Below are 21093 nucleotides of genomic sequence, written 5' to 3' on the forward strand. Positions count from 1 at the left end.
ATTTTCACACCGGAATATTTTACGTTACACCGGCCAAGATTACACCGGTATAATGTAAAATAATCCCCTGTAAAAATTCCCGTCGTGTTTTTTTCCAATATTTTCCCCAAAGATCGTCGGCTTCTTTGCCGCGCATTGATCGACGTCTTACGTCAGATTACAGTCAAACCGGAGTGCGTGACATCATACCCCGAGCAAAGCCGAGCGGACGGTTAGTTACGTCTGGTTCAAATTCTGCGCAAGTACCAAAATAGATTGTCACATTAAAGCGTCAGTTCAGACTATCGTGTCCAATTATTACATCAAGAGATTTTCAAGTACAATCAGCTGTATCTTATTTGTTAACACAGAATATCATCTGTTCTGAAGCGTTCCGCTACTTCAAACTGTAAAATGATCGCCGCCATGGTAATAATGACGTAAGACGCCAAGCGTTCCCGTCTTTACTCCATTTTTTTTTTTTTTTTTTTTTTTTTTTTTTTCATTAAAGAAAAATGACTTGGGAAATCTTCACGGACGTCGGTATTAATTAGCGTATAATCTTTTACCATTTATTTTCTTTCGTAACCTGAGTATCAAGTTATTTACCAGAGAAAGTAATACTGAAAAACACCAACTAGTATTACAGATGGAAAGTTTTACTAACTAAAAAGTGCAAGTGAACAGCGTAGCTAAGAAATTAATAATTCTCGTGGATTTATTTTGCTCCCAACCAGTCTGTGACAAAATATCGGTTTAATGAGAATTCCAGCTCCCTACAAAAAAGGGGGTAATTCTTGATAAATGAAAAAAAAAATAGTCGTCATTTCCCGGTAAGAGCGCCTTGGGCGAGCAGCTATAAACAAATCCCTCTTCGAAGGAGGAGGGAGTACTGCCTGGGAAGATGATCTGAGACCAAGTCGGCAATAGTTACTCTCAACCGAACTTGAAAGCGGTGAGGAACTTTACGAGTTAGCAAATCTCGCAAGATCTTGGTAATTCTCATTCTTCTTATAGGAATTCCAAACGATTCTATTAATTGCAGACGATTGTTATATAATGAAGCGTTTGTTCGAGTGGAAAAGTTGGAATCGCCTTGAAAGTTAGTTTAATCGGCTGTCTTAGCCGGCGAAGAGAGAAGACATGCTCAGCGACTTTCTCCATTGGGAGGGAAGCGGTCTGGCTGATGTAGGAAGAAGTTCTCTCTCTCTCTCTCTCTCTCTCTCTCTCTCTCTCTCTCTCTCTCTCTCTCTCTCTCTCTCTCTCTCTTATTTTTTCTTTTTTTTCTTTTCTCTCTTATCCTCTCCTCTTCTCCTCCTATCTCTCTGTCCTCTCATTGTCTCTATTTGTCCTCTCTTCTCCCCTCCCCTTTTGTCTCCTCTCCATTCCTAATCTCTCTCTCTCTCTCTCTCTCTCACTCTCTCTCTCTCTCTCTCTCTCCCTCTTCTTCTCTATTTGTACTCTTCTTTTCTCCTCTAACGCGTAATCAAGTTTTCCTCGAACTTTCCTAAAGAAACGTTTTATAAAAATAAAAATCGACATTCAAATGATTGTATTCAACCAATTATTGAAAATTGGTTCACATCCGGGATCAGCGACAACGGTTTCCAGCCGGAATAAGCAAACATTTAACACGATGAGACCATTCTATTTTAGTTCCTATCAGACATCTGTCTCGTGGATGAGCCATGTCAGTTTAGATCAAAAGATCGTCTAGATTTAATGATCTTTTTCCGCCCTTTATAAATTTCTCCTATTTTTCATTTAAAGTAAAACGTCATCATTTTGTGATGTAATCCACTGTTCCCGATTATTTCTTCTCTAGTCACCTGTCTGTTTGTCTGTATGTCTGTATGTATGTATGTTTGTCTGTCTGTCTGTATGTATGTATGCCTAAAACTTTCGACAGAGGCGACGAATTTTCACGAGATCGGAATCATTTTGAAGCTCGATGCTCGGACGACAAATATCGAAACATTGGCTAAAAACAGTGATTTCTTTACCTTCAACTGGGCACTCATCTACAAAGAGGGGTCGCTTATCCGCCGATATTTTTGGAAAAGTCATCCTCTCTTTTCGATTGACTTAATTTAAATCTTCACTACTTCCGGTTTGGCGATGGACGCCACGACAAAGTCACTTTTTTTTTCACGTTCTTTTCCTCCTTCGCAGTACGGGTTCGAGCCTACCTATTATCACTTTTTTAGGATCAAACACACCTCCAAACACCCAGGCTAGTATATATATATATATATATAAAGACTCTATGTCTGTCTGTTACCACATTTTCAAACTCTATCTCCTTGAAACTAAAAGTCGCATCGAGGCACTAGGGGCCTTAGATGATTGGATTTTTTATGGGCCGTTCCTTATGGTTCTTTAGCCGGTTAAAATAGTTTTTAAGGGGTCAAAAAGGGATAAAAATTGAAAAAAATCTTTATACATTTTCTACAATCACCTTAGTTTATTTTTAATTTTTATTCCGTTCATATGCGTGCCACGTTGGTATAGTGGTAACGTCACCAGCTTTGAATGCTACAGTTTCGATTCTAGCTGATTGCACCCAAGTACTTTTTTTTACTTTTGAAATAACGACTCTATAATAATATATACCAGATCTGAACAAATTAAAATATCATATTTAAAGGCAAAGCCAGGCGCCAAACTAGCTAGCACATATATATATATATATATATATATATATATATATATATATATATATAGAGAGAGAGAGAGAGAGGAATTCGTGGTGTAACGGTTAACACATTAGACTATAATATATGTGGGCTTCAGGGTTGAAAACGCTATTAACCATATTTTCGTTTAAAATATAAACAAATATATATATATACTACTAAAATTATAGATCTTGTATTATTACCCCGTGCACAATTTATGACATCACTAAAGTATGACGTCATCCGTTGAACTTTTTTTTTTTTTTTTTTGTATTTTCACTGACTGTGTAAACAAGGGTTTTTTGTGGGGGTTACAAAGGAATCACCACTTATTAATGTCCGGAGGCCACTCGAAGATAAGAGTCAATTAGCATATAGTAGTCAATGGGACAATATCGTAGTAATCGATAGTAGTGGAAATTTGGTAAATTGTATTACTTAAGGGGACGGCTCATCAAGAATTTGTTTACGTTGGACTTGAAAACAACCCATTTTGAATCAGATAAAATATTTTTTATGTCAGAATATAATTTAGGGTGATTTGAAAATTAGAAAATCCAAAATATTAGAATATAAATACTGTATTTCAAATAATCACTTTTATCAAAAATTCCTTTTACACATATATTATGGTTTATAAAAGTATGGAAGCCTAAACGTATCTAAATAATTAAGCATTTCTATGATTTTTTAAAAATTTATATATAATATATGTGTGGGTGGGGGTGTATTTCCATCCCTACTCTATGCCTCTGAAACATGGACTCTGTGCCGGTTATATGTGAAACAGCTTTAAAGGTTTCATCAGTATTGCCTTAGACACATTCTTGGTTTTCTTGGTTTTAAATGGAACAATTTTGTCCCTGATACATATGTTTTAACTAAGGCCAAACCCACCAGTATTGCTACAATTGTTATTAGGAACCAGATGTGTTGGACGAGTCATCTTGTCTGGCTTGATGACTATCGACTCCCAAAACAGTTGTTTTATGGTGAGCTCCTTCTTAGCAAAAAACCCTAGCACAAGCCCCCCCCCAAAAAAAAAAAACGTTTTCGTGATAGCATCAAGAGGAGTTTGGTGAACTTTTATGTTCTTGCTGACAGTTGGGAGTCTCTGGCATCTGATCGCAAGCAGTAGAGAGCACAGATATACAGGGGTGCAAAGCATTAAAAGCGGCAAAATAGATCGAGTGAAGCTCAAAAGAGCAAGTAGGAAGCACCAAACTTTGCCACCTAATCATGGGGATCTCTGGATCTGTGAGGTGTGTGGCCGGGCTTTGTTGTCCAAGGCAGGTCCTGTTAATCACATGAAAGCGTACGATGATACAAGTTCCGTCGCTATTGGTTCATTCATCCAAACCAATGATCGTCATCAGTGGCATGTTTGTCTAAGAGGGTGCAACTCGCTCCCAAGACTGAAGAGCAATCTTCAGGCACATGGACGTTCAGTGGCTGGGAAGTGGGACTCGTTTAACGAGACGTCGCACTGATTATATATATATATAATATATATATATATATAATGTGTGTGTGTGTGTGTGTGTGTGTGTTATAAACAGAACTGAGCGTATGGTAAGCAAGAAATTGGCAAACGAATGGGGTTGAGTTCAAACGTTTATTCAAAGAAAAATAATCGGGAAAAGAGACTGCTGGAGTGTCAGGATGTTGGTGACGGCGGCGACTGCTTGTTGTTGATAGAACAGTGTTCACAACACGGTTCACAGTAGTTGGTGGTGAGGGTGGCGGCGGCAATGACTACTTGCTGTTGATAGAACGGTGTTCACAACGCGGTTCACAGTAGTTGGTGGTGACGGCGGCGGCGGCGGCGATTACAAATTATTTTTGACAGAGCGGTGTTCACAACGTGGTTCACAGTAGTTGGTGGAGACAGCGGCGGCGGTGATTACAAATTGTTTTTGATAGAGCGGTGTTCACAGTAGTTAGTGGTGAGGCGTCGGTAGCGATGACTACTTGTTGTTTATAGAGTGGTATTTGCAATGCGGTTCACAGTAGTTAATGGTGACGGCGGCGGCGGCGATTACAAATTGTTTTTGATAGAGCGATGTTCACAACGAGGTTCACAGTAGTTGGTGGTTATGGCGGCGGCAATGACTACTTGTTGTTGATAGAGCGGTGTTCACAACGCGGTTCACAGTAGTTAGTGCTGACGGCGGCGGCCATTACAAATTGTTTTTGATAGAGCGGTGTTCACAACGTGGTTCACAGTAGTTGGTGGAAACGGCGGGTGCGATGACTACTTGTTTTTGATAGAGTTCTGAAAAGTTGTGAATATAACCTAGTTGGTGTTGAATTATTGCAATGTTTCGTGTAATATTTATTTGCATTAATATGCTGTCTAAGTTGCGATTACTGTGATGCTAGTATTTTACATTTTGGTTTTCTCTTTTGTTGTGCAGCCTTATCTAGCGGCTTTTTTGGTTGAAGTGATATACGAGCTATTCTATTTATGTGTGTGTGTGAGAGAGAATGGGCTTTGAAATTGTTGCATGTATTTATTGAGTTCATTTGTATTGACGCGACGAACATCTTTGTCTTGCCGTCGCTATTATTGAGTGTCGCAGCCGCTGCTGCTGCTTTCTGGATTATTCGTAAATATGAAGGGATAGGCGATATAACATATATATATATATATATATATATATATATATAGAGAGAGAGAGAGAGAGAGAGAGAGAGAGAGAAAGATGCAAGAAACCCCCCTTAGCTACGACCTATTAATTTTAATTGATACAACACGAGCACTGGGGGGGGGGGGCTTTATGATCACAGAGTCTGGAAATGTAACGCTTGGTAGAGGGAAAGAAGTCTGTGTAGCTATTTCTATAGAAGAAAAAAGACTTCTATGCTACGTTTGACGACAAAGAAGGGGCCTGGACTGCGGGGTGGAAGTGCGCCATGAGTGAGGCGCCAGATTAGCTGTGCAATACCCTTCCAGAGTATGCAATTTCTACCAAGAATCGAGCTGGATATGAAGAAGAGCTTCAGATGTGGATTGCTAACGGTTGATTAATATTATATCCACATGAACGTCTGGGACGCCCAACAAATTAATTCTGCTCATGGATATCGAGCAGCCTACTAAAGACCAAATTCGACCTGTAGTGGATTCTGTAGAGAATTGAATCAGCATGTTGATGATTTCACCGAAAACGCAGATGTGTGCGCTGCTAAACTACGGAAATAGCGTCAGAAAGGATGTAATGTAGTACTGCTGGATTTGAAGAAAGCCTACCTGCAGATACGGTTCCATGAGTAACTGTGGCCATTTCAGACAGTGATAATCAAGATAAACGACATTGCATGATACGCCTTGATTTTGGCCTAAATATAGCAACCTTAATAATGACATTAATATTATTAAAACTGTTTTGCAGCAGGATGAGACCACATCGAAAGCTACTTCAGCTTACATTGGTGGCATCTACGTTAATTAGGACATAATGTCTGCAGATGCGGTTCGAATGAAACTGGAATCTTTCGGTTTAATAAGCAAGTACCTTAAGCGCTTAAAGGATGAGGTGCTCGTGTTTGGCCTTAAGGTCTGGGAGGAGTGTAATACCTTACGGTGGAAGCGAGGGAGCTCGATTCCAGAGTTACCTTTGTGCGTTGCCGAGATGCATCATGTTTTCTATTTGCAGTACATTCACTTGCGGTAACAAAAAGGATGGGACAACGTAGTGGATGACGATTCTCTCCAGGAAATAATCGTCGAAACGTTGACTGGATTATGCAGGACTGACTCTGCCCAGGGCAGGTCGCATGTATCCGGACGTGAACCAAATTCATGGGTTGATAAAGGTTCATTGGCTACAGGTGTAGTGTTGGAACTATCGGGTACTGTTGTGGAGGATGCGTGTTGGCTTCGTCCGAATAATGATACCTAACATATAAATTTGGAGGAATTTGATGCAACGCTAACAGGCTTTAATCTTGTGTTGTAATGGCAGACCAAGGTTGTAAATCTTCACACTGATTCATTGTGTGTTTATCAATGATTGACTGATACCTTAACTGGAAAGGCATGAGTTAGGATTAAAAACACAAGTGAAATTTTGGTACGAAGGAGATTGGCGATAATAAAGCGTCTAGTTGACGAATACTGCCTTCAGGTTAACATTAACTTAGTTCCATCCGCGCAGAATTTGGCTGATAAGTTGACTCGAGTTCCAAAGAAGTGGATTGATATAACTGGGCAGCGATCTGATCCTCCGCAATTGATATGCTCAGTTTTAACAGATCAATTAACACCTGACCCTTGATCAGATCTGTGTCATACATCAGCAAAGAGGAGATCCCAGAATTCGTCGAACCACATATTTTGTCCAGAGAGTGTGTCCTGTTACTACGAAGGCATCGATCACACGCTCATGTGAAGTGTGTCAGTGAACTGATCCAGCATTATCCCGATGGCAAAAAGGGAAACTTGAGGTGGAGTAAAACTAGTGTCGAATAGACATACATCTAACGCAATATGATGCCAAACATATCTTGACCTTAGATCGTGGCTCGCCGCGCTTCACGATATGTACTTGTTGACACGACAGGATATGTCGAGCATTGTGTAGCAATTACGATATGTCTTTTTTTAACGTGGTCCCCCGCTTGAAATCCTGACTGATAATACCACTACATTTCGATGTAAAGAATTTCAGAAATGGAGGATTATAATGCGTTGTCGATGTACATATTTTCCTGAAGATAACGGTATAACGAAATGGTGTCACCGCACCGTCAAAAATATTGCAGCTAGGACCCAGTGTTCGATTCCAGAAGCTGTATATTGTTTTAAAGTTACACCTAAAGATGATGCAACACCAACAACTGCACCAGACAATGGGATTTACCGCTACGAACAGTGCATAAGAGGGATAGATGTCACATCATCAGTAGTTGTGGACACCCCGTATAAACTAAGAGACCGTGTTTGTGGAAAATCTCCGAATTCTTGGTGCACCACAAGATTTAACAGCGAGGAAATGACGTTTCCGATTCTTCGAAGAAGTATCCGACAAAGACGGATACTGCCCCTTTCCCCGTCTCTGATTATGAGATCAGAGGGATGAGTGTAGGGAAAATCGTAACTTACTTGACTAATATGTGTGCGTGCTTAAACGGGTATGTAGTCTAACAAAAAAGCGAAAGAAAGACTAAAATAGTGACACAGTTGATTTTATAGTTGACGAAGATCACATACAATTTGCAGATGATCCTGATCCTCTACTGCCCCTTCGGTTGAGCGTAGAAACACTATCTATAGAACCATAAGAGGGGGTGATGGAACATACTGGTGGCGATGATGGTAATGATGAGGAAGCTGGAAACGAGGAAGTTACGCCTCCGATTCCATACAGGTAGTTTGTGGTAATAGTTTGTGGTAATAGTTTGTCGTAATAGTTTGTGGTAGTTAGTTATGAAAAAGCAGTTTTAACTACTGCTGCTACTGCTGTTGTTGTTGACACCCTTCCGCTACTGGGCTCAAGCGACTCGACTGGGTGCCTCACAGTCGCAATTCGGGAGGGTTCCTGCTCCCTATTCAGATTGAGGAACTTTTGCCAGGGATGAAAGAGTTGTTACGTTTTAAAAACGGTGTCGATAAACAAACAAATAACTAAAAATTAATTCCCAACTGAACCTGTCATAGTAAAGTCACACATTTATTGACTGTGTCTATAATTTCATTTCGAAATTAAACGTCTACTTTTTATGTTTGGATGTGAAAAATTAAGTTTTGTTTCTGTCTTTCGATCTTTGATTAAAACAAAAGGAAGTCGTTAACACGCATGCTCATAACGTGTCGGATTGTTCCTTCCGTAAAGCGTAGCCATTGTTTACTAAAATGAAGAGGGTGTATATGTGTATCTATATGTGTATATATATGCGTGTCTATATGCGTATATATATATGTGTGTGTGTGTATATATATATGCGTGTGTATATGTTTATATATATGTATATCTACATATCTGTGAAAGTGTCTGTGTGTGTGTACATTTCCCTACACAATAACTGTCAATTTTCAGTCTACAGACTCGAAATTTGATATACAAGTTATTGAGATTTGAGAAAATCTTTGTAATCCGTTTTCGGCCAGAAATTTGGCTGTTAAGGGGTCAAAGTTCAACGATTTGACCTTTGAGAACTGTACCAAATTCCTCCGCCAATTTTGGGTCTAAACACTTGGAATTTTAGATATAGGTTACTTGGACATGGATCTAACTTAATAACTTGATTTGAGCCCAAAACCATAAATGTTAAAGGTCATAATAGGGTCAGTTAAAAAAAAGAAATGACCTCTGCGGTCTCTACCAAATTACTCAGACAATTTCTGGTCTAAACATTTGAAATTTTACATAAAGCGTATTCAGAGATAGGGCAAGCTTTTTAATCGGTTTGGGTCAAAAATTTGAGCTACCAATATATAAATGTATGTATGCATGTTTGCATGTCTGCCTAAAACTTTTGACAGGGGTGACTGATTTTCACAAGATCAGTATCGTTTTGAAGCTCGACCCTTCAGATGACAAATACCGAAAAATTGGCTAAAAACATTAATTTCTTCACCCTCAACTGGGCACTTCTCTACAGGGGGGTCGCTTTTTCGCCGATATTTTCGAAAGTCATCCCCTCTTTTCGATTGTCCAGCCTTAATTTAAACCTATGCCACTTCCGGTTTGGTGGTGGTCGTACCAACAAAGACGTCACGTTTTTTCCTGTTCTTTTCTTCCTTCGCGGTAGGGGCTCGATACTGCCTTCCTACTACTACTTTGGGGGGGGGCTCAACACACATCTCCAAACACCGGGGCAACACCGGGGCAACACCGGGCATACATGCTAGTATATATATATATATATATATATATATATATATATATATATATATATAATTATGAAACTCAAATTACCTTGTAACGGGTGTTGTAACCCAACATCCCGTTTACGACTTCCGGTTGCGCATGCGTACATAAACAAATAATCAACGCTACAATAAAACGTATTGTTTTGCTGTGTACGTTTTCAGCGTCCAATTGTTTTTGTTTGTTTGTTTGTTTTTTCGCGTTTAAATTATCCAAATAAACAATTGTTAATACTTTCTGCATTTGTTTTGCATCGTTCATTTCCGTATTACGTTTAAGTTATTGTAATGCAACATAAATAAATGACCCCGAAAATATGTTTTTTTTTAATTTGCGTTACAAATAAATAATCAACGTGACAATAAAACGTATTGTTTTACTGTGTAGGTTTTCGGCGTCGCAATTGTTTGTTATTTCGCGTTTAAATTAAAAGATATATCAAAATTTGAATTTAACTTTAAGTATTATGGTATCTGTTTAGTGCACATTTACCTATAAGTATGGCAAACCACTTATAATTCAATGGTTGTAAGCTGGGTTTTTTTTTTCAAAAATAAACAATTATAAACAGAACGGCTCATAGAAATCTATATTCTTTTTCATTTTAATATACTTTCATAGAAATGTCTCTGTTATGTAAAAAAAACTATTTTCTTTACGTCACAAGTGTCACGCTCACACATTAATTTCATTGCTAATATAACATACTGACCCAATGGGTCACGCGTAGTTTAGTATATATATATATATATATATATATATATATATATATATATATATATATTTGTGTGTGGGTGTGTATATATATAAAATTAATATATTTGTGTGTACATAAAATTAATATATATGTGTGTATATATATATAAAGTTAATATATGTGTGTGTATATGTATATAATTAATATATATATATGTGTGTGTATATATATATATATATATATATATATATATATACGAATATGACTTCTTTCCAAGATCTTCGAAAAAACGTCTGAATGAGCATAACGCAAAATAATGAGTCAATACTAAAGTTTGTAGCACATGATGGGCTTTAAGCAAATGATCAGCTATTAAAGACCGGAATGTGTTCGTAAAACCGTCCGTTGATAGGTGGGTACGTACCATTCCTGATATTGCTAGGAATGTGTTGAACTTTATTATCCAATCTTATAAATATGTATAGTATTGGAAGCTGTTTTAACCTTGAAAACTATATCAAAAACTTAGTCATTTGTTGGAAAAATATTTTTTCAGTTAGTCATTTAATCTCCTGCAATTGCTGAACAAACCTGATTTCTCGAACTAATAATAGTCCTACTTTTTCATGGATCATCAGTTGTTTACCATGAAACGGGGAGGCATGTAAAGCTTCCTCTCGGTAGGCTGTGGGGAAAGGGGGTCAATACCTAGAGCAGAAAATCAATCAATTTGATAAAAAAAAGTGAGATTTCACTGATTTCCATGACAAATAAGTATGGGAGGGTGGAGCATTTGTTGATTCTTATTCAATTCCAGACAACGTCGGGTCTCCTTGCTTATATAATATATATTCACTACTTACGTTAATCTTGCTATAGGTATAATACCTATATATTTATAATGGTATAATCACGTTGACACAATGGTTCCCGCTGGATCACTGAAGTTAAGCAACGTTTAATCTGGTCAGTATCATGGGTGACCATTTGGGACTTGCAGGTGCTATATATGCTCTCCGCTTATCTCGGCATCTTTTCCGGTTGTCCTTGTCTTCTTGCCACGACTCAAACAGTGCCGATTCATGAGAGGTGGTGTTTGGGATTGCGCAACCATTGCCTCACAATTACACGCGCAGCTGCCTCTACAGGGGGTATCCTTTGTCTTTCGAGACTGAACAGAAGCATCATCATATCTATAAAAGTGAGAATGTGTTTGAAGACACTTCTCAGCGTATGTACTCAACGAATTTTTGATTTACAGACATGAAATTTGGTATATAGGGTACTCAGACATGTGGAATAATTTCAATTGGTTTTCAATTGGAAAAAAGGGTTGCGAAGAGATCACAATTGAAAAATTTATGCTTGGGTTCATAAGTTGGTGTCTTTAGGTTTTGGTTTCGATCTAAGCTCAAGTATTTTTTTTTTTTTACAAGAAGTGAAATGTTTAGAAAAAACATAAAACTCACATTCACGTGTCTGTTTCTTTGCGTTTATTTTTACGTCATTTTTTTAAGGGATGTAACGTCACGTATAATTTTTTTTAAGGGATGTAACGTCACGTATAATTTTTTTTAAGGGATGTAACGTCACATATAATTTTTTTAAGGGATGTAACGTCACGTATAATTCCCGGCAACACCGGGTACAGCTTCCAGTATATTCATAATTAAGGGTTCCCATATGGTGTTTAAATCTAAACTATGTCTGCTTTTTCCACTCGTCTTACTAACTAATCGATTCGCGGACACAGATTTAGTTTGTAATCACAAACAATGTAAATATTTGTACAGAAATTCAATTTGATAAGGTTTCGGAATTGACATTCAATCCAGACATGAAATAAAAGACTTGCGTCAAATCTGTTGCTAAGGCCTATGGAAAATTAGTTGTATCAATCTACCGCTCCAGAAAGTATCTCATTCATAGTACAAGAGTAAGGATGTAAATATGTTAAAAGATGGAAGACTGTTCCTCTGGACATCCTTTACTGCTGGAACAAAATAAAAAATCGACTTCGAAATCTAGTAAGAGTGCCCTCTTGTCTTTCCTACTACCTGTTTCTCATAGAAGAGATGTTGCTAGTCTCTCTCTACTCTATTGTTAGTTTTTTGGTAGACACTCGACTGTGTTCTTATTGCTGATTCTTCTTTCTGAAACGTTCACAGCAGAAGCTCCTCTACATACAACCACTGTTAATAATTTTTACTTTCTTCTGCGTATTTAAAACAAGACGGAACTTCTATGGGCAAAGTTTCTTGCAAAGAATTGCCAGTCTTTGCAATTCAATACCGTGAGACTGCTTCCCAGCTAACTATATCCATTTTCAAGTCCAAGTTCTTTTTAGCCATCCTCAATCATATTCTGTCCTGTTTCAAACATCGTCTTCAATCCTCAACGTGTTGTCTCGCCGTGCATCTGACAAGCTAAATCTTTATCCTCGAGTGGCCATTGTTCCCGTACAATAAATTATTGCTAAGAACGTAAAGAATTTATGTGCTCAATACAAATGTAATAACAGCAGTAAGCGGCTACATTTGACATGTGCTTTTTATAGAGAATCACTAGTACTCGAACCCGGAACCCGTCCAATACATGTTGCTTCACGAGGAAAAGAGAAAGAAAAAAAAGTGTTATCACACACGACAGCACAGTCCCAAACAATTTCGTCCTCGACACGGTTCCGAACAACTCCGTCGATTCAAACTGCTATATTACATATCCCTTCAGATTTACATAAACAAAACACGAAATCAGCAGGGACAATTATAGTGACAACAATGGCGGCGCTGAGATGAACCCTATTCGTCGACACAAAATAAACGGACATACCAACCACACACGAGAGCGTCAAAGCCTTTTTTTCCTGAGTCTACATCAACAGTATATTTCGCAAGTCATCCCAGCAAGAAAACCACTAGAGGGAACCATTCAACGAAAAAAGAATCAAGTTTGAAATATGCAGATCACAGCCGATGACCCTCCTACACATACATCGACACAAATAATTAATTCCTGGAACACCATGAGAACATAATTCTTATTCGAATACATCCACAAGTTTATCAGCATCAATCTGATACGGACAAGTTAACATACCTACCCCAGATGACTTCCTGCTGTACGTTAAGATGTGGAAACTAACACAACTTTAAAACGAAAACGACTTATCAACAGCCGGAGTCACCATGTCTTCAATTACGTCCGTGAGATAAGTATAAATACAGCTGATTTACGACAAACAGGCAGAACAGGTTAAATCGCCAAACAGCGAGGTTAGCCGCCGACGCAGCCATTCCAGCAGCAGCATGTGCTTTCTAAAGCACTGGCACTCGAACATGGAACCCGTCCAGTACATAATATAATACGTGTTGCTTCACGAGGGAAGAGAACACAAAAAAAATGTTATCACACGCGTCAGCATGTTCCCGAACAATTTCGTCCACGGCATTCAACACGATCCCGAACAACTCCGTTAATTCGAACCCGAACACCTCCGACGATTCGACACAATCGCGAACGCAATGATTCAACACGACACGTTACCAGAGCAACCGTGGAAGTTACTTGCTGAATAACTGTTATCCGTTTTTTTATAGCTCTTGGACGAACTTATTTTCGCCATATGTAGGCCCGACTTAGACATTGACATGTGATTCTTAAGCGCTTCCGCGCATGCTCATCACAATACCAAAATAAGAAGATAAATGCAAATGTAGGCGCTATCGAGGTTCTAAGGTAGCAGCATAAGATGTCCATCCCCAGTGGCCGTGACATTATTTCGTTCATGTAAGTTTGCTATTAGTTGGGAAGAAGACGAAAAGAAAAAACCGATGGCTGATTAGGCGAAAAAAGCAAGTGAGTTTTGAAACAAAACTTATTGTGCCGGCCAAGTATAACGCTTTCAACAAAAAATACATTTTCCGCTACAGCGTCTTTTTTTTTTTTTTTTTTTTTTTACAAGGTGGTTACCACTTATCAATGCCCGGAAGCCACTCTGCATGTACAGTACGTTAGTGTGGAGATTTAATAAAGTGTCTACTTAAGGGGGGGGTGATTCATCAGGAATTTGTTTACGTTCGACTTGAAGACATCCAGGTTGTAATCAGGTGGGAAGCAGGCAGACTGAACAGAGTTCCACAGGTGTGCAATTCTAAGAAAGAAGCTTTGTTCATGGAATCTACGTTTTGATTTAGGCACAGATAAAGAGTGGGGAAATTTTTTGACAGTGGTTTCAGCTAGACGGGTGTTTTTCGTAAAAGATTGGCGAGGTGGGGCCAGAGATTGGAACTCAGACGAGCACCTGCCTTGGAAATAACGATAAAACAAAGATAGGCTCGCAACGTCTCTTCTGTGGGAGAGAGGCTGCAGGGAAGAGAAAAGGGAATCCCCTACTAAGCCATGAAGTCTATTTTGTACTGTGTCAAGGCAGGATAGGGTTTTTTTAGCAGCTCCTGCCCAGATATGGCAGCAGTATTCTTGGACGTACTTGGCTTTTATATAGATAGAGAATTGCATCGGTAGTGAGATATCTTCTGGATCGGTAGAAGGATCCCACCATCTTTCCAGCAACCTTGGCAACAGACTTGATGTATGGGTTCCATTTCAGATCAGGAGTGAAGGTCAAGCCCAGAAGCTTGTCAAAACATGGAGCTTCTCCTGGACGAGAGCCATCTATTTCAATTGATGCCAGATGGGGATCAGAGCATTGATGATGTAAAGATAGGAGCTTGGTTTTAGATGCATTAAAGGTAACTAGCCACGTCTTCCCCCACTGAACCACGTGCTCGAGATCAAAGGAGAGAGAATTAGAGAGAACTTTGTCATTTACAACCTTTGATGTGTTGCCGTAGATGGTCGTGTCATCAGCATAGATGTCAACGAATGATTTAAGTATGTGTTTAGGGAGATCATTGATGTAGATTAGGAAGAGAGTTGGGCCCAGGATGGACCCCTGAGGGACTCCAGCATTAATACTGCAGGCCTCTGATTTTTGTCCATCGACCACTACTTTTATGAGCCTATCAGAGAAATGATTTCATAATTGAGAAAACATTTCCAGTTATACCGTGGCTGGAAATCTTGTAAGTAGGTCTTTATGCCATACCTTGTCGAAGGCCTTTGATATGTCAAGAGCAATTGCCCTAGAAAGGAAGCCTTTGTCAAGAGATTCGCTAATCCTATGAGATATAACCGTTAGCACATCTGCGGTAGAACTTGCAGAACGGAAACCATAAGAAGGTTATTTCTGTTGGGGTGGTTGACTATTTCTCTATTTAATATGGATTCCAGCAACTTACTCATGACACACCGGAGACTTATTGGACTGTACTGAGAAGATGACTTATCACCTGAATTCTTAAATTCGTCGATGTGCCCCAAAATCAGCCCCTTTTGTCTTGCTGGTCAATAACGACTGGCAATAAAGTATTTAATCTTGATCGCCTGTTCGCTAGAGAGTTGCTGCGAGATTTCGTGTATGCAACGAGATTTAGGAATTCAATTTATCATCGATACCTGTTCACAAATAGGTGCAACTCTAGCCCATAATAAGTTCTCTCAAAGGGAGATAACCCAGAATGTCTGTATACCAGCGTTGCCATTTAATACTAATAGATTTGAAAGTTTGTAGAATGGTGCGTGTCAGGTTATGATTAATTTTGCAAGCAACTATTGTACAGCAGGAGTAATTCATGACAAGTTTTTCTCCACAAAAATAAACTGTTTGTTTTATTTTGAATATTTGGATCCTCAATGTTAACTGATAATGGTTGAGAATTTGATAGCAAGCAAATGTGTTAGCCTCGGGATTCGTTTAACGTAAAAATGGCAGCAGCTGCTGAGATTACATTGGTAATTTAGAATGTGACTACTTAAAATGTTGTGATAGGAAACGGTGTATGCGATGGGGGGGTTAATGGCAGATAACATAATTGGTGTAAAGTCTCCTTATCTTATAGAATAGTTGCAATGGTAACAATATTAAAACTTGTTTAAAACTTGAATGATGTGTTTAATAAAACTATCTAATTAGAAAGAAATGACATCCGTTGGATCACTCATCGTGCTCGGGTTGCATTAATGTAAGACAAAATCTGAAATTATTCCCTTTCGACTCTTTATATCTCTACAATTACCACTTTCCATGATATTTTAGTTTGTTTTAATAGACCTATTTTTTGTGGAAGACCTATTCTTTTTTTTGTGTGTGGTAGACCGATTCTGTGTGGAAGACATATTATTTTTTGTGGTAGACCGATTTTGTGTGGAAGACATATTATTTTTTTGTGGAAGACCTATGTTTTGTGAAAGACCTATTCTTTTTTTTTTTTGTGGAAGACCTATTCTTTTTTTTTTTTTTGCGGTAGACCTATTTTTGTGGAAGACTAGTCTTTTTTGTGGTAGACCTATTCTTTTTGTAGTAGACCTTTTTGTGGTAGACCTAGTTTTGTGGAAGACCTATTCTTTTTTTGTGGTAGACCTAATTTTGTTGTGGTATACATTTTTGTGGAAGACCTATTTTTTGTGGAAGACCTATTCTTTTTTTGGTAGTAGAACGAATTTTTTTTTTTTTGGTAGACCTTTTTTGTGGTAGACCTATTTTTTTGTGGTAGACCTATTTTTTGTAGTAGACCTATTTTTTTGTAGTAGACCTATTTTTGTGGTAGACTTATTTTTTGTGTCGTAGACCTATTTTTTGTGGTAGAAATATTTTTCTGGTAGAAATATTTTTTCTGGTAGACCTATTTCTTTGTGTGGTAGACCTATTTCTTTGTGTGGTAGACCTATTTCTTTGTGGTAGATCTACTTCTTATGGTAGACCTATTTTTTGTGGTAGACCTATTTTTGTAGTAGACCTATTTTTTGTGATAGACCTATTTTTTGTTATAGATTTATTTTGTGTGGTAGACCAATTTTTAGTGGTAGAACTATTATTTTTGTGGTAGAACTATTATTTTTTGTGGCAGACCTATTTTTGTGTGGCAGACCTATTTTTGTGTGGCAGACCTATTTTTGTGTGGTAGACCTTTTTTGTGGTACACCTATTTTTTGTGGTACACCTATTTCTTTTGGAAGACCTATTTTTTGTTGTAAACTCATTGTTTTTTTGTGGTAGATCTATTTTTTGTCGTAGAACTATTTTTTGTGTGTGGTAGACTTATTTTTTGTGGTAAAACTTTTTTGTAGTAGGCCTATTATTTTTTATGGTAGGCCTATTTTCTGTGGTAGAGCTATGTTTTGTGGTAGACCTATTATTTTTTATGGTTGACCTATTTTCTTTGTGGTAGACCTATTTTTGTCGTAGAACTTTTTTGTTTCATAGACCTAATTTTGTAGTAGACCCTATTTTGTGGTAGACATATTTTTTTGTGAGAGACCTATTTTTGTGGTAGACCTATTTTATGTGTGTGTGTGTGATAGACCTATTTTTGTGGTGGACCTATTTTTTGTGGTGGACCTATTTTTTGTGGTAGACCATTTTTAATGGTAGGCCTATTTTTTGGTAGACCTTATTGTGGTAGACCTATTTTTGTGATAGACCTATTTTTGTGGTAGACCTTTTTCGGTGGTAGACCCATATTTTGTGTGTGGTAGATCTATTTTTTGTGGAAGACCTTTTTGTGGTAGACCTATTTTTTGTGGAAGACCTTTTTGTGGTAGACCTATTTTTTATGTGGTGCACCTAATTTTTGTGGTAAATCTATGTTTGTGGCAGACCTATTTTTGTGGTAGATCTATTTTGAGGGGGTAGACCTATTTTTGTGGTAGACCTATTTCTTATGGTATACATATCTTTTGTGGTAGATCTATTTTTTGTGTGGTAGACCTTTTTGTGGTAGACCTAATTTTTTGTGATAGACCTAATTTTTTGTGGTAGACCTAATTTTTGTGGTAGATTTATTTTTTTGGTAGACCTATTTTTAGTTTTGGTAGCCCTATTTTTTTGTTATAAACCTATTTTTGTGGTAGACCTTATTGTGTTAGACCTATTTTTTGTTGTAGACCTATTTTATGTTCGTGGTAGACCTATTTTTGTGGTAGACCTATTTTTGTGGTAGACCTATTTTTGTGGTAGACTATTTTTGTGGTAGACTTTTTTTGTGGTAGACTTTTTTTGTGGTAGACCTATTTTTTGTGGTAGACGTATTTTTCATGGTATACCTATTTTTGTGGTAGATATATTTTTATTGTAGACCTATTTTTATTTTGTAGTAGACCTATTTTTGTGGCAGACCTACTTTTGTGGTAGACCTATTTCTTGTGGTAGACCTATTTCTTGTGGTAGACCTATTTTTTGTGGTAGACCTATTTTTGTGGCAGACCTTTTTTAATATTATTTTTTATTTTTTCTTATACTTGTTTTTGAATGAATGTTTATACTTTCCTTTCCTTTATTAGGTTTGGGAGTATCAATCATATATATGTGATATATCAAAGAGGATGAAGGTGTTACGTCCAGCTTAGTGAGAGATACGTGACTTAGTGAGTTCATTGCGAATTGCGTTTAATTAAAACGATTTCAATGGAACTATAACTCGCTTATAAAATAATACTTTTGCATGTATTTTTTCGAATAAAATATATAGAGAAAACTGTTGATTGTCACATAAATAAGCCACCAAATGCTATTTTTCAAAAACCTATGAGATAGTATGTATGGCTAATGTATGCATAGTTATTTAACAGAAAGGATACAACCTGTATTATATTTCTTCTAGTCTGTTCTATTTTTTCTTAGAAACTGTGAGCCAATTTGGCTAAAATTCATATGGACTTTTGTTATGGTGCAGCGAACTAAATACTATGGTATCCGTTTGATGCACAGTAACATATTAATAGGGATTAGTAATTATTGCAAATAATGAGCACAAATTTCATTATGTTCAACCATCAATTTGGCATAAGGTATCCATTCTAAATCAACGGGATATAACTTTTGCCAGTTTTTAAAGAATTAAAAAGTCTATTTCATCTATATTTATTAACTTCTCTCATTTTTTATTGTTTTTTTTGTTTTTATTTTTGTTTTTGTTGTTTCGCTTTGTTTTGCTTTTTGTTTTTTTTTTGTTTTGTTTTGTTTTTGTTTTATTTTTTTGGTTTTTTTTTGGTTTCTTTTTTTTTTTTTGTGTGTGTGTGTGTGTGTGTGTGTGTGTGTGTGTGTGTGTGTGTGTGTGTGTGTGTGTGTGTGTGTTTGGAACCCTGTAAAAGATACTTGTGAAATTTGCTTAAATTCCATGTGTTCGATTATGTGTGAACTTAGGGCACAATCTCTAAGGACAAGCATGCATAAAAAAGCTTTTCCTCTAGTATATACTAGCAGGACGACTTGGCGTTGTCCAGGATTGAATGAAGATTAACAAATGTCGCACTCTTTCATACTGTTATTGTCATCGAAGCCCATTTTTTATCTAATCGATTGATTGTTTCCTTTAGTTAGGGACCCCCATCCGCAGTGTACTGGGAGGAAGCTTTACTTGCCTCTCCATAGTAACATAGTCCAAAATACAGTGTAGTCTACATTGCACTGTAGAGAATCTACTGTTGGCTGTATATAATAATCTGTGAAGACGAGTATAGCGTTCCAAATGTTTCTGCTTAGAGCACAATTGAACCATGATACTTGACTTTTGCATTTGAAATTTTAAGTCTCATCCAAGAATCAACTGTTGTTTTTATGAATTTTTCACATAACCATTTCAATTCAAATTAAACGCACAACAGTCAAGTATCATAGTTCAATTGTGCTCTAAAAAGCAACATTCATTTTGAACAGGCCCCTGTCTTATTAGAAAAAAACCTACTGCCGATCTTTATACGCCGGACCTTTCTGCTTGTGCGGTGATAAAACTTCTCAAATTCACTTGTGAGATTAGGTTGTATAAATGTGTTAAATTTATTCAAAATCGGACTTTCTCCCTCCATAGGTGTTTTTTCGATTGTTGATTTTCAATAGTTATTGGACGCATTTCGATACAAAATCTATGTAAGAACACTCCTAGGCACATCAAGTACCCTCGTGGGAAATTCTATAAAATCGGCCCAGACGTTTTCGAGTCCATAGGGAACGAACTGACACACAGTTCTTTTTATATAATAGAATGTAGCTAGATAGAGATATGTGTATGTATGTTGGATACTCCCGTCGATTTCGACGTATGAGGTCCACCACAAAACTAAGTTGCACCGAAATTCACAGAGAGGATTTATTTAGAGTGGCGTAGTATTAGTGTAGAACTATCAACTCTTTTGGATACAACTGCTAATCTCAGTCGGTGCAATGGCTGCCACAAGACAGTGCAGACAGTAGACCTCGGGTTTACATCAGTTTTCTTTCTCCTAGATGAATGTCTTACCGGAGACGGAGGGTGCATATCTGCCAGTGGATTAAACGCACCCCCAGATGTCAACTTGGCAATACATACAGCGTCTCCTATTTCCAAATGGTCACCCATCTGGTACTGGCCACGCTCATTGTTGCTTCACTTCGATGATCTGGCGAGAACCATTGTCAACGTTATCATTATCTAATCTAAATATTAATTCACTTGTCCATACGTCCAGTGTCACAAAAAACAGCATTGTTGTTTTATTATTGTTGTTATTGTTATATGTACAGCATAATCGCGTTGACACGCCTGTTCTCGTCAGATCACCGAAGTAAAGCAACGTTGAGTCTGGCTAGTACCAGATGGGTGACCATTTGGGAATTCTAGGCGCTGTATGTGCTTTCCCCTTATATCAGCATTGTTTCCAGTCGTCCTGAACCTCCACTTGCCACTGGTATTCAACAATGTCGACTCAGGATAGGTGCGGTTTGAGATTGCGCAACTCTTGCCACAAGAATTTCATGCGAAGGCACCAT

Source organism: Euprymna scolopes, chromosome 7 (genome assembly GCF_053919585.1).
Source record: "Euprymna scolopes isolate OS-2025 chromosome 7, ASM5391958v1, whole genome shotgun sequence".
NCBI classification, from domain to species: Eukaryota; Metazoa; Mollusca; class Cephalopoda; order Sepiida; family Sepiolidae; genus Euprymna; species Euprymna scolopes.